The 12,543-nt window shown below is 34.5% G+C and overlaps 1 long non-coding RNA gene across 2 annotated transcripts; it reads left to right on the top strand.

Annotated features, from left to right (window-relative positions):
- Positions 1 to 187: 187 nt before the first annotated feature.
- LOC116009802 lies at positions 188 to 11,635 on the top strand. 2 transcript variants are annotated; one of them, XR_004096850.1, is made up of 5 exons: positions 188 to 540; positions 824 to 927; positions 1,357 to 1,534; positions 1,967 to 2,081; positions 11,224 to 11,635. It is a non-coding gene; the product is annotated as an uncharacterized LOC116009802 (long non-coding RNA). The 2 variants fall into 2 exon arrangements; XR_004096849.1 differs by lacking the exon at positions 11,224 to 11,635 and adding an exon at positions 3,362 to 3,387.
- Positions 11,636 to 12,543: the final 908 nt, after the last annotated feature.

The following is a 12,543-nucleotide window of genomic DNA, read 5'->3' as shown; positions in this document are numbered from 1 at the left end:
CAATCGATCACTCTTCTCAAATAATCATTACTACCACTAGTACAAATTGGACAAAAAAAATTAGATTATTAGCATCTGTTCTTTGGAAAAGTGGTTGTAATACACGCACGGTGGCATGCCTGTAATGTTTAAAATAACTAGCATCAGTTGTACGTACATAACAGATGCGAAAGTACAATTTAAAAAAAGACGGCCACGTTTCGCCTCAGTTCTTGATAGAACGGACGCTAGTTTTCCAAACGAAATATATATTAAAGAAAAACCTACAGATCTATCAATTTTACTCTCCACAAACCCTTGCGACCTGAAGAAGAAATCCCTAGAGATCTATCAGTTTTACTTTCCACACACCCTTGCGACCTGAAGAGCGAAGGTGACGGCGGCGATGTGACCATCGGCGGCAACCATCGGCGTGAGTAGCAGTGACGACCATCGGCGTGAGTAGCGGCAACGACCATCGACAGCAAGCAGCGGCTTCAAGCATGTCGGCGACGAGCAGTGGCGACGACACCTCCGACATTTAGATCTGCGTTTCCTCAGGTACGGTGTTTTTATTTTTATTTTTAGTTTTTTTCCCAGATTTCTACTAACTTTTTCCTAGATTTCTACCAGCTTTGTTTGATTATTTCACATTTCACATATCTGTCAAAGTTTTTACACTAACAACTGAATATTATTTCACACACATTTGACCTAGTCCATAAAATATTAATTATATTATACCTGGATCTGATCTCCATGCTAATTAATTGCGGAAAAAAAATGAAAACTTTCATATAGGCACGGATAATATGTACTGATTTTTCATGTTTTATCCTTACAGATCTGGGATTGCGACAACCTAGGTTAGAAGGAGAGGAATATTTGTCAATAGTTGATGAATTAATGGAAGTTGTTCATGCTTGTTGGCCACAGGCTGTTGTTCAGGTTCACTTTTTTCTTTTTTCTTTTTTTTTTTTTTTTCTTTTTACTTTTTGAAGCAAGAATAATTTGAATTCCATGTGTTTATGGATTATTTTTATGATTTCAACCAAAAGGGACAAGGTGTTTATGGATTATTTTTATGATTTCAAACATTTAGCAAAGATTTTTTTTTTATCAGCTATACTTATCTCTAGCAATATGCAGAAAATAAAGGCTCAACATGAGGGCATCACTATCATTTAGTTAGATCTCTAGTTTAAACAAAAAGTATGATGCCATTAGATCTCAGTTATTGGATAGTAAAGATTTAATCTTCTTGAAATGTGTTCTCAAGATTTTTGAAAGGCCTCAAAGATAGGACTCCCAATCAACAGATAATGTTGATAGAATTGGTTTTTTTTTTTTTTTTTTTTTTTTAATACTTTATCACAGGGTAATAGAGAAAGCAGATATCATGGAGGCAGAAATAATAATCACAGTGGATTCAGGAACCAGATTATCTGAGGTGGAGTGTTTCCTATAATTAAGGAACCAGATTATCTTGTCAATGGGGAGTAATGTATCATGTTAACAAAGGTGTTGCTATGCCAATAATGTTGAACTGTCTAATGTAAGTTGTCCCCTTAACAGAGTATTTCATTGCTTTTATGACTGTATCAGGTTGCCTACTTTTATCCCCACATAAATTCTCTTCAGAAAGAACTATGAATACATTTTATCCATTGATACAGAAGCTAGAATTTTGAAAATCCCCAATGGCTTCATTGTTTTTGTGTTCTCTTCAGAAAGAACTATGAATACATTTTATCCATTGATACAGAAGCTAGAATTTTGAAAATCCCCAATGGCTTCATTGTTTTTGTGCCCAAGTATGACACTCTCTATTGTAACACTTTTATATCATATTAGACTTGGATTTTGTGTTTACTTAATTGATTATCTGTTTTTTCTTAACTTAGCTTTGCTTATATTTTGTCTGTCGTCAGTGCTAATTAAAGACTCTGAATTGAAAATATCACTTTAATCTTTTTGGTGGTTGCAGTGACAAAGATATGTATTACCATGTCAATGAGAGATCTGGACTAAAAACACCTCTCAATGAAAGGAAATCAACTTTCTGGACAGTTGCGACAATTCTTGAGGCTATTTTGGCATGGGTATGTGCACTAGATAACTAGTATTTACATAGATCTTGTGCTTAATGAAACTCTAAGCAATCTGCTTTAGGTTTTTTTTTGGTGCTCGATACTGTTATTCTTAGGGTGTGTTTGGTAACATGTAAAATGACTTCAGGAAAATGTTTTCCGAGTTTTCTGTATTTGGCAATGTCTGGAAAATGTGGTCAACGGAAACATTTTCCGTTGACCAAGGAAAATCAGTTCATTTTTCTGGAAAATGACTTACGGAATTTTTTTCCGTAAGTCATTTTACGGAATCGCCAGAATAACTGTTTCGCATGTTTTCAACCAAAACCAAGCCATATCATTCATGACCATGGACCAAGGAGGTGGGGAAACCGCTGAAAACCTTTGCTACATTTTTTTAAATTTTTTTTAATTTTTTTTTTAAAATTTTTAAAATTTTTATTTTTTTTATAAATTCTATTTTTTATTAAATACCATTATTTTAATAACTATTATAATTTTTTATATTTTAAATAAAACAATTACAATGTTTAATTATACAATTCTATCCATTTTCCAGAAAATGAACCAAACACAAAAAGACAGTTTTTCATAATACATCCAAACACTGGAAATGAAACTGTTTTCCGGAAAATGACTCATTTTCCAGAAAACATTTTCCAGAAGTCATTTTCTTGCTTTCCATTGTTAATTACTATGGTTTTTACATTGTTATTTTCTAGTTTTGATTGAGATGAAGCCTGAACATTGCATTTGAGTTATTTGGCAATGAATTCTTTTTAACATTGAAATTCCCGTGCTAGCACTGGAATGAAATTCCAGTGTAACATTGCCTCCTGTTTTTATTATTTTTGTTAACGTTGTGCCTTTTTTTTTTTTTTTTTTGAAAAGATTACCTAATTCACCAATTGTTGAATACTTCTAGCAAAAGTTACTTGTATTAGTTAATTAATGTATACATAAAACACTTTTACCTTTGTTTTTTTTTTTACATACAACGTCGGTTATTTTTCGACGTTGTTCTCACCGACGTAGTAAATAAATGATACGACGTTGCCTTTATAAAACCGATGTCGTATGTAATTTTTTTTAAAAAAAAATTAGGATACAACGTTGGGTTTTAGAAAGAACTGGCGTCGTATCCCCTTTTAATTTTTTTAATAAAGAGATACGACGTCAGTTTTTCAAAAAACCCGTATCTTTTAAAAAGTAAAAAATAAAGATACAATGTCGTTTTAAAAAAAAAAACCAACGTTCTATCTCTTAAAAATTTTTTTAAAAAAAATTTGCAGTGCAAACAATTGAATCCAAATTGAAAGAAAAAATCCAGATTGAACAATTGAACAGTGTTGCCATTGTCGCAAAGATCACATGCCTTTGACAACCAACAATAAGGCCTAAGACAACCTAGCATCCACGCCGAACCGTCAGCAGTGCTCGAAGCCGTCGTCCACAATCAAAACAGGCCGCAGTGATCGAAGCAACGACGGTGGTTGCGATGAGTCCAACTGCCCGTGTAATACCCCGAAATTTTAAACCCAAAATTTCTTTTTATTAAGATTATCTCGGATTTATTATTAAATCCAAACATTTTCAAAAAATATTTCGTTATAATTATGTACCTTTCAAAACAAAGGTTGTTTCGCGAACTCTGGACCAACGTATTTCGAATCAAGTTATTGTTTTAAAAGGGGTCCAGATGTTGTTTGAAATTAATCTATTGTAAAATTTTTATCTCAAAGGATTATTTTGTGCAAAAATATTAATATTAATATTAATATTTTTGGTACCAAGCTTATGAGTTAAGATTCATCCATATTTTATTATTATTATTAGAAATATTATTATTATATAGATTTGGATGGATAAGTATCCATATATATTATTATTATATTTACAATTGTGGATAATCATCCATATTTTATAACTATTATTATTATTATTATTATTATTATTATTATTATTATTATGTATGTAATATTACGTATATATGTATATATGATAAGGATGAAGAAATGAAGTTCATTTCTTCATTCCCCTTCACTGCAATTCCATTTCGTGAGAGAAAAAGAGAGAGAGAGAGAGAGAGAGGGAGAGAGAGAGAGAGAAGCAAAATTTCAAGCTTTGATCGCGATTTGTTCGGTAAAATTTATATTTAATCGGTTAAAAGTTATGTTTTTACTCCTAGTTCATAGTTTTGGGTAGAATTTTGTTGAATCATATTTGTATTATTGTGCTCTATGTTAGGATTTTAAGAGCAAAGGTTGAATCCCGAGCTTCAATCTTCGAATTTCTTGTGTTCGTAGTGAGATTGAGGTAAGTTACCCCTCAAGTTGGAATTATAGCTACTCAAAGTAGGTAATTGGTGAATTAATTTCCAATCCATGTAGTTGTGTGTAATTTGTGAATATTTTGTGTATTGGACATGTTGTACACATAAATTAGGAGTAATATGTGTACATATGTATATGTTGTGTGTGTGTAGCATGATATATATATACATAGATATTGTGTACGTGTGAGAGTGTATTATATATATATTAATCGTGTGTGTGTGTTAGGTATATATATTACATGTATGTGTGTTATATATATATTACGTGTGTGTGTTGTGTATATATATTACATAGGTGTGTATCATATATATAATTAATTGTGTGTGTGTTATGTATATTGTGTGTGTGATATATATATATATATTACGTGTGTGTTATGTGGTATAATATATATATATGTGTGTAAGATACATATTATATATATACTATATATATATACCGTAACATATATATATATTATGTTGNATATGTACGGTTGTATTCGTACTTTGGCGAAGTCTATTCGCCGAGTCTCTACGTCACTCATGTATGGCTAGACTGTGGGGGTGTGCACACTTAAGCGTATTGACTCTGTCGTCTCCGGGTTGGTGTCATTTTAATGGACCTAGGCGGGGCCACACTAGGGGCCATTCTAATGAACCTTCGTCCAAGGGACCGAGAAGAGAATTTGGGTAATGACCGCAAGCCCAAGTTCCAGGTTCATTCGGTCAACCGACAAGGAATATTCAACATTTCCTATAAGGCCTCATACTTTGAAATGAAACTAAGTCGAGTTTTCATAAATAATGGTTGAATCAATGTCTATGATGAGATGTGTTATGCTATGATGAGATGTGCGATACTAGTTCCAAGAAACTAGACGTTTGACGTTGAGAAATGGTATATCGTGAAGTTGTCAGGTATGGTTGTGGGAATTCGCGTGTGTAATGTGAATATGATGAACTTTATGCTTATTTGTTTACATTTTGGTAATTTACAAAAAATGAAAGCATGTCATTTAATAGGACATTCTATGCTATAGTCCATTGGTAAGTTAAAACATCTTTACCTATGAATGAGAAGCTTATGGGTTCTTACTTAGCCGTCGTGCTAACGGGTGCTTCATTGTTACCCTTTAACAGATGTCATCCAGCAATGAGTCGTATAGTTCGGTAACTTCACCGAACTATAATGGCTCAGTTTTTGGATATGGAGTCTATGTACAACATATGATAGGGGAGGACCCCTACGTACCCGGCCACACTCTGCTAGCTCCTGACGATTCCTTCTCACCATCCAGCTCTCTTGTGTCTCTGGTAGATGGTCATCTGGCTCGGTGGGGCTACTACCCAATAGAAGTTTTACCGGGTAGCGACCCTCTAGAGTTCATTGTACATTACCCATATCTCTGGGATCCCACTCCTCCCGAGGGAGAATGGTCTATGGTCATTGTTACCGATCACTCCTTGGATCACCTTAAGTGGTTTGAGGGCGAATGGCATCTAGTTTGGGGAGAGTTGAGATCCCAGTGTATCGTATGATCTGATAGGTGGTGGAGGTCAAGTCGGGATAGTCTAAAACTCTCTTTTTGTGTACATATTCTGCAGCAGTCTTAGTAGATCAATTGTCAAACTTGGGCATTGTGGTTGTATATATATATATCTAAAGTATGTTTTGGGGTTCTAAGGATGTCGTTATCACTCCTATGAACCTATATATATATATATATATATATATATATATATATATATATATATATATATATATATATATATATGTATATATGTTTGGAATGTTTAACTTATACCTCTGTTGTCGAGTCAGATAGTTATGAGTTGTTACAGGTGTATGGGAAGCATGTGTAGGTCAGAAAAATTAGCCTGTGCACCTAGGGAGGAACCGCTAAAGGTTAGCCGGGTTCGACCTAGGTGTGGCGGTGATGCTCTCGGTTGTAGGGCTGACCAACCCGGGGTGTCACAAGGTGGTATCAGAGCCTAGGATCGAGTCAACCTAGGTTTGTTAAGATAAGCTTAAGTTACTGTGTCACCCTAACCCAAGCGTAAACCTTTCGGAACGGAATCGGAGCTGGTGGCTGGATAGCGGTAAAGGGGAGCACCTATCATTGCTGCACATAATCTTGAAAATTGTTCATTGTGCGATATAATCTATGTTAATGATCGTATGTGTTTGTTGTTAGTAATTGTGATTGTTTGATGATTCGAAAAGTAGGATACATTTTTTTTCTTTTTTTTTCTTTTTTTTTAAATAGAATGATATACAAATGGGAAAAAGAAATTTTAAAAAAATAATATCCAATACATAGAGAACTTTGTCCTCTAACTTTTTTTTTTAAATAATTTATTGTTAAATACGACGTCGGTTTGTATACGAAATTCGAGAGGTGATGAAGGTGGCGGTGGCGGAGGTCGACAGCGGAGAGAGCAAGAATCAGCAGGCGGTGGAAGCAGGCGGCTGAAGACGCATGATAGATCTGAGGCGGGCAGCGGGCTGACCATCGCAAAAGGATGTTTTCTTCATCGCAGATCTGAAAACCTACAAGATGTTTCTTTCGAAACTCACAAGAAGAAGAGGGGCTCTAATAGGGCCACCAAGAGGGGCTCGAATAGGGCCACATCAATCTTTAAATCAAGATGGCACGTGCATCGATGACAAGGCAAACACTTCAAATCGAGACGGCGTGACTTCCATGGCTGCGGGTAATGGGAAGGCCTTCTCGATGCGCTCCACCCATGGCTTCAATGAGATATCGTCAAGTACGAGGAGTTCACTACTTCGATCGGAGGAGGCGGGCTGTGACACCCCGGGTTGGTCAACCCTACAACCGGGAGCATCACCGCCACACCTAGGTCGAACCCGGCTAACCTTTAGCGGTTCCTCCCTAGGTCCACAGGCTAATTTTCCTGACCTACACATGCTTCCTATACACCTGTAACAACTCATAACTATCTGACTCGACAACAGAGGTATAAGTTAAACATTCCAAACACACACACACACACACACACACACACACATATATATATATATATATATATATATATATATATATATATATAGGTTCATAGGAGTGATAACGACATCCTTAGAACCCCAAAACATACTTTAGATATATATATATACAACCACAATGCCCAAGTTTGGCAATTGATCTACTAAGACTGCTGCAGAATATGTACACAAAAAGAGAGTTTTAGACTATCCCGACTTGACCTCCACCACCTATCAGATCATACGATACACTGGGATCTCAACTCTCCCCAAACTAGATGCCATTCGCCCTCAAACCACTTAAGGTGATCCAAGGAGCGATCGGTGACAATGACCATAGACCATTCTCCCTCGGGAGGAGTGGGATCCCAGAGATATGGGTAATGTACAATGAACTCTAGGGGGTCGCTACCCGGTAAAACTTCTATTGGGTAGTAGCCCCACCGAGCCAGATGAGCATCTACCAGAGACACAAGAGAGCTGGATGGTGAGAAGGAATCGTCAGGAGCTAGCAGAGTGTGGCCGGGTACGTAGGGGTCCTCCCCTATCATATGCTGTACATAGACTCCATATCCAAAAACTGAGCCATTATAGTTCGGTGAAGTTACCGAACTATACGACTCATTGCTGGATGACATCTGTTAAAGGGTAACAATGAAGCACCCGTTAGCACGACGGCTAAGTAAGAACCCATAAGCTTCTCATTCATAGGTAAAGATGTTTTAACTTACCAATGGACTATAGCATAGAATGTCCTATTAAATGACATGCTTTCATTTTTTGTAAATTACCAAAATGTAAACAAATAAGCATAAAGTTCATCATATTCACATTACACACGCGAATTCCCACAACCATACCTGACAACTTCACGATATACCATTTCTCAACGTCAAACGTCTAGTTTCTTGGAACTAGTATCGCACATCTCATCATAGCATAACACATCTCATCATAGACATCACACATCTCATCATAGACATTGATTCAACCATTATTTATGAAAACTCGACTTAGTTTCATTTCAAAGTATGAGGCCTTATAGGAAATGTTGAATATTCCTTGTCAGTTGACCGAATGAACCTGGAACTTGGGCTTGCGGTCATTACCCAAATTCTCTTCTCGGTCCCTTGGACGAAGGTTCATTAGAATGGCCCCTAGTGTGGCCCCGCCTAGGTCCATTAAAATGACACCAACCCGGAGACGACAGAGTCAATACGCTTAAGTGTGCACACCCCCACAGTCTAGCCATACATGAGTGACGTAGAGACTCGGCGAATAGACTTTGCCAAAGTACGAATACAACCGTACATATATCAATGACGACCTTCGGTAATTATAGCCCGAGGTAAAAAGACAACAAGGTCCTCGTAACTTCTTGAAACTAAGGTTTTATTCATTTTAAACATTCACTATTCTTGTTCCGACAATACGCTCAACTTTCCTACTTATACACTCATTAACATATGTATTCAACACGTGGTACATAATTCCACATATCATGACAACAACCAACATGGCATGATTACACTATCAAATTCTTTTCTATACTCACAACGCACTTATTACTTATTCATGTTCACAACACATAGTTCACATATACTACCTATACTCATATATATATATATATATATATATATATATATATATATCCTATACATACGGTACATAATATAATATATATCCATAGCATGTAATTGATAATATAATATATAATATAGATATATAATAGGTATAGGGTACATGATATAATGTATATGGATAATACCTATATTTTTCAACAATATATATATGTTACGGTATATATATATAGTATATATATAATATGTATTTTACTACTACCTATATACATATATTATATCACACACACATACGTAATATATTTATATACCCCACAACACACATAACATATATATATATATATATATATATATATATATATATANCATATATATATATATATATATATATATATATATATATATCACACCACACACCCACACTCACGTAACATATATATATATATATATATCCCCTACATACATAATATATATATATATATATATCACGCTGCACACACATACAATATATATATTTATATATATTACTCCTAATTTTTATGTACAACATGTCCAATACGCAAAAAGTTCATAAATTACATACAACTTCATGGATTGGAAATTAATTCACCAATTACCTACTTTGAGTAGCTATAATTCCAACTTGAGGGGTAACTTACCTCAATCTCACTACGAACACAAGAAATTCGAAGATTGAAGCTCGGGATTCAACCTTTGCTCTTAAAATCCTAACATAGAGCACAATAATACAAATATGATTCAACAAAATTCTACCCAAAACTATGAACTAGGAGTAAAAACATAACTTTTAACCGATTAAATATAAATTTTACCGAACAAATTGCGATCAAAGCTTGAAATTTTGCTTCTCTCTCTCTCCCTCTCTCTCTCTCTCTCTCTTTTTCTCTCACGAAATGGAATTGCAGTGAAGGGGAATGAAGAAATGAACTTCATTTCTTCATCCTTATCATATATACATATATACGTAATATTACATATATAATAATAATATATATGGATACTTATCCATCCAAATCTATATAATAATAATATATATGGATACTTATCCATCCAAATCTATATAATAATAATATATATGGATACTTATCCATCCAAATCTATATAATAATAATATATATGGATACTTATCCATCCAAATCTATATAATAATAATATATATGGATACTTATCCATCCAAATCTATATAATAATAATATATATGGATACTTATCCATCCAAATCTATATAATAATAATAATAGTTATAAAATATGGATGATTATCCACAATTGTAAATATAATAATAATATATATGGATACTTATCCATCCAAATCTATATAATAATAATAATATTTCTAATAATAATAATAAAATATGGATGAATCTTAACTCATAAGCTTGGTACCAAAAATATTAATATTAATATTAATATTTTTGCACAAAATAATCCTTTGAGATAAAAATTTTACAATAGATTAATTTCAAACAACATCTGGACCCCTTTTAAAACAATAACTTGATTCGAAATACGTTGGTCCAGAGTTCGCGAAACAACCTTTGTTTTGAAAGGTACATAATTATAACGAAATATTTTTTGAAAATGTTTGGATTTAATAATAAATCCGAGATAATCTTAATAAAAAGAAATTTTGGGTTTAAAATTTCGGGGTATTACAAGTAACTTTTTTTTAATAAGAAAAAAAATAGAACTCGATCTTGTGCTATATAGTGTTGGTGCACACACGTAGACTAGTGACTTTAAAAAAAAACATTTTCCTTAAAGTTCAGGAAAAAGTTTTTCTTTTACTTTTTGCTCACAGAATTAGAAAAAAAAATTATGTTTTGTAATAAATCTCATCCTCTCCCCTCCCCTTCCCTCCCCTTTTGGGTAGTTTTGTTTTGTTTTTTTTTTTTTATTGTTTTGTGTTTATTTAATGTTAAGTCGACGAAAGAGAAAAAGTAAATATTAAAAAATACATGGCATCACCTAATGCCCTTAGCATGCGTGTGAATTGCAGGCACATGCTAGACAGTGCTGTGCCTAGTAACGCGCACCAATGCCTTTTTAATTTTTTATTTAAGTGGGAATATAATTAGGTGAATCATGAAAGAATGAAGCAAACTCAATGAGAATATTTATTGAAAATAACAGCCTTTCACAATATAAATATTCTCAAACCTTAACCACCCCTCCCCACAATTTTTAGTATTATATGTGCCAAAAAAGTTATGAATTTAATGTTTTTACAGCGCACAACACCGCACAAAGACTTGAACAAAAGGCTGTTAGATATCGTTTGGTACGTTGCATCGAATGCCACAACATCTCCAAATGCAGCGTAGTGTTTTCGTGCCACACCATCAGCCTAGAACACCGGGCTCAACTATTCTATTTCATTCACCTCGTATTCGAAGTACATATTTTCATAATCCGCCTTCTTTTATAGGTAGTTGGACACTACCATCTGTGCATCTCCCCCTTTCATATACACCAAGATCTCTCTCTTGTAGTTATTGAAATCTTGATGCGTAACACCCACATTCTCAACTTCACTCATCATTTCTACATACTGGTTGAAACTCTTAGTTAGCCCGATGTTAGCTTTTGCACAGTTTGATATGAAATGCTGATGCCCAATGTGTAATTTCCGATTCACTTTCATGAACGGTTTTTAACTGTCATCGCACAAATAATGTGTATCTTTCTTCAAATGACACCACTTCATACCCCACACCATTGTTTAGTTTGAGTATGATCTTAGCGATGCAACCAACTCTGTTAGAAGCATTGTTGTAAATATCCCCCGCCTAGGCACTAGACGCCCCTAGACCGAGGCCAATTGCTCCCTAGGCATCTTCCTAGGTGGCCGCGCGCATAGCGCCTAACTCAGCCGATTGGGCCGAGTTAACTCGCCCAACTCGGCTGAGTTAGCCAAGTTAACTCGAGCGAGTCGACCTTGTTAATTTTTTTATTACATATATATATATATATATATATTTAAATTTGTTTATTTATAAGTAAGAGAAGTAAGATATATATATATATATATATATATATATATATATATATATATATATATATATATATATATATATATATATGACATACACCCAAACACATGCATTATTTTTTTGTTTTTATAAGTCGACGCCTAGGTACTGCTTAGGCGCCGCTTAGATCGCTTAGGCATTAGGCGCTAGTCTACTGCTCGACTAGCGCCTAGTACCTACTACAACCATGGTTAGAAGTACGTCGGCGCTAGGGTTGCTTTGTGGTTTCACTTGCCACTATTTCTATATCCATTGGCTCCTTATATCCTTGGCGGGAACAAATAACCAAATACTTTTTCATGAGGGCACCATGTTTATTCTTTTTATCAGTACTACGACGCACATCAAAATCGGCAATTGAAGTGTTCTTTAGATAAAACTCAATTCCACCTTCTAATGTATCAAATCGTTGTTCAACAACTGGTTTGAGGGATGTGTCACATACTGTTAATCAATACTTTGTACAACCTGGAGATATATCCTTGACATAGTTATGTACATCTTCATTTTCTTTATTGG

The sequence above is a fragment of the Ipomoea triloba genome, chromosome 2 (genome assembly GCF_003576645.1).
Source record: "Ipomoea triloba cultivar NCNSP0323 chromosome 2, ASM357664v1".
Classification (NCBI taxonomy): domain Eukaryota; kingdom Viridiplantae; phylum Streptophyta; class Magnoliopsida; order Solanales; family Convolvulaceae; genus Ipomoea; species Ipomoea triloba.
The sequence above is the reverse complement of the archived record's forward strand: the minus strand, read 5'-3'. Positions and strand labels throughout refer to the sequence as shown.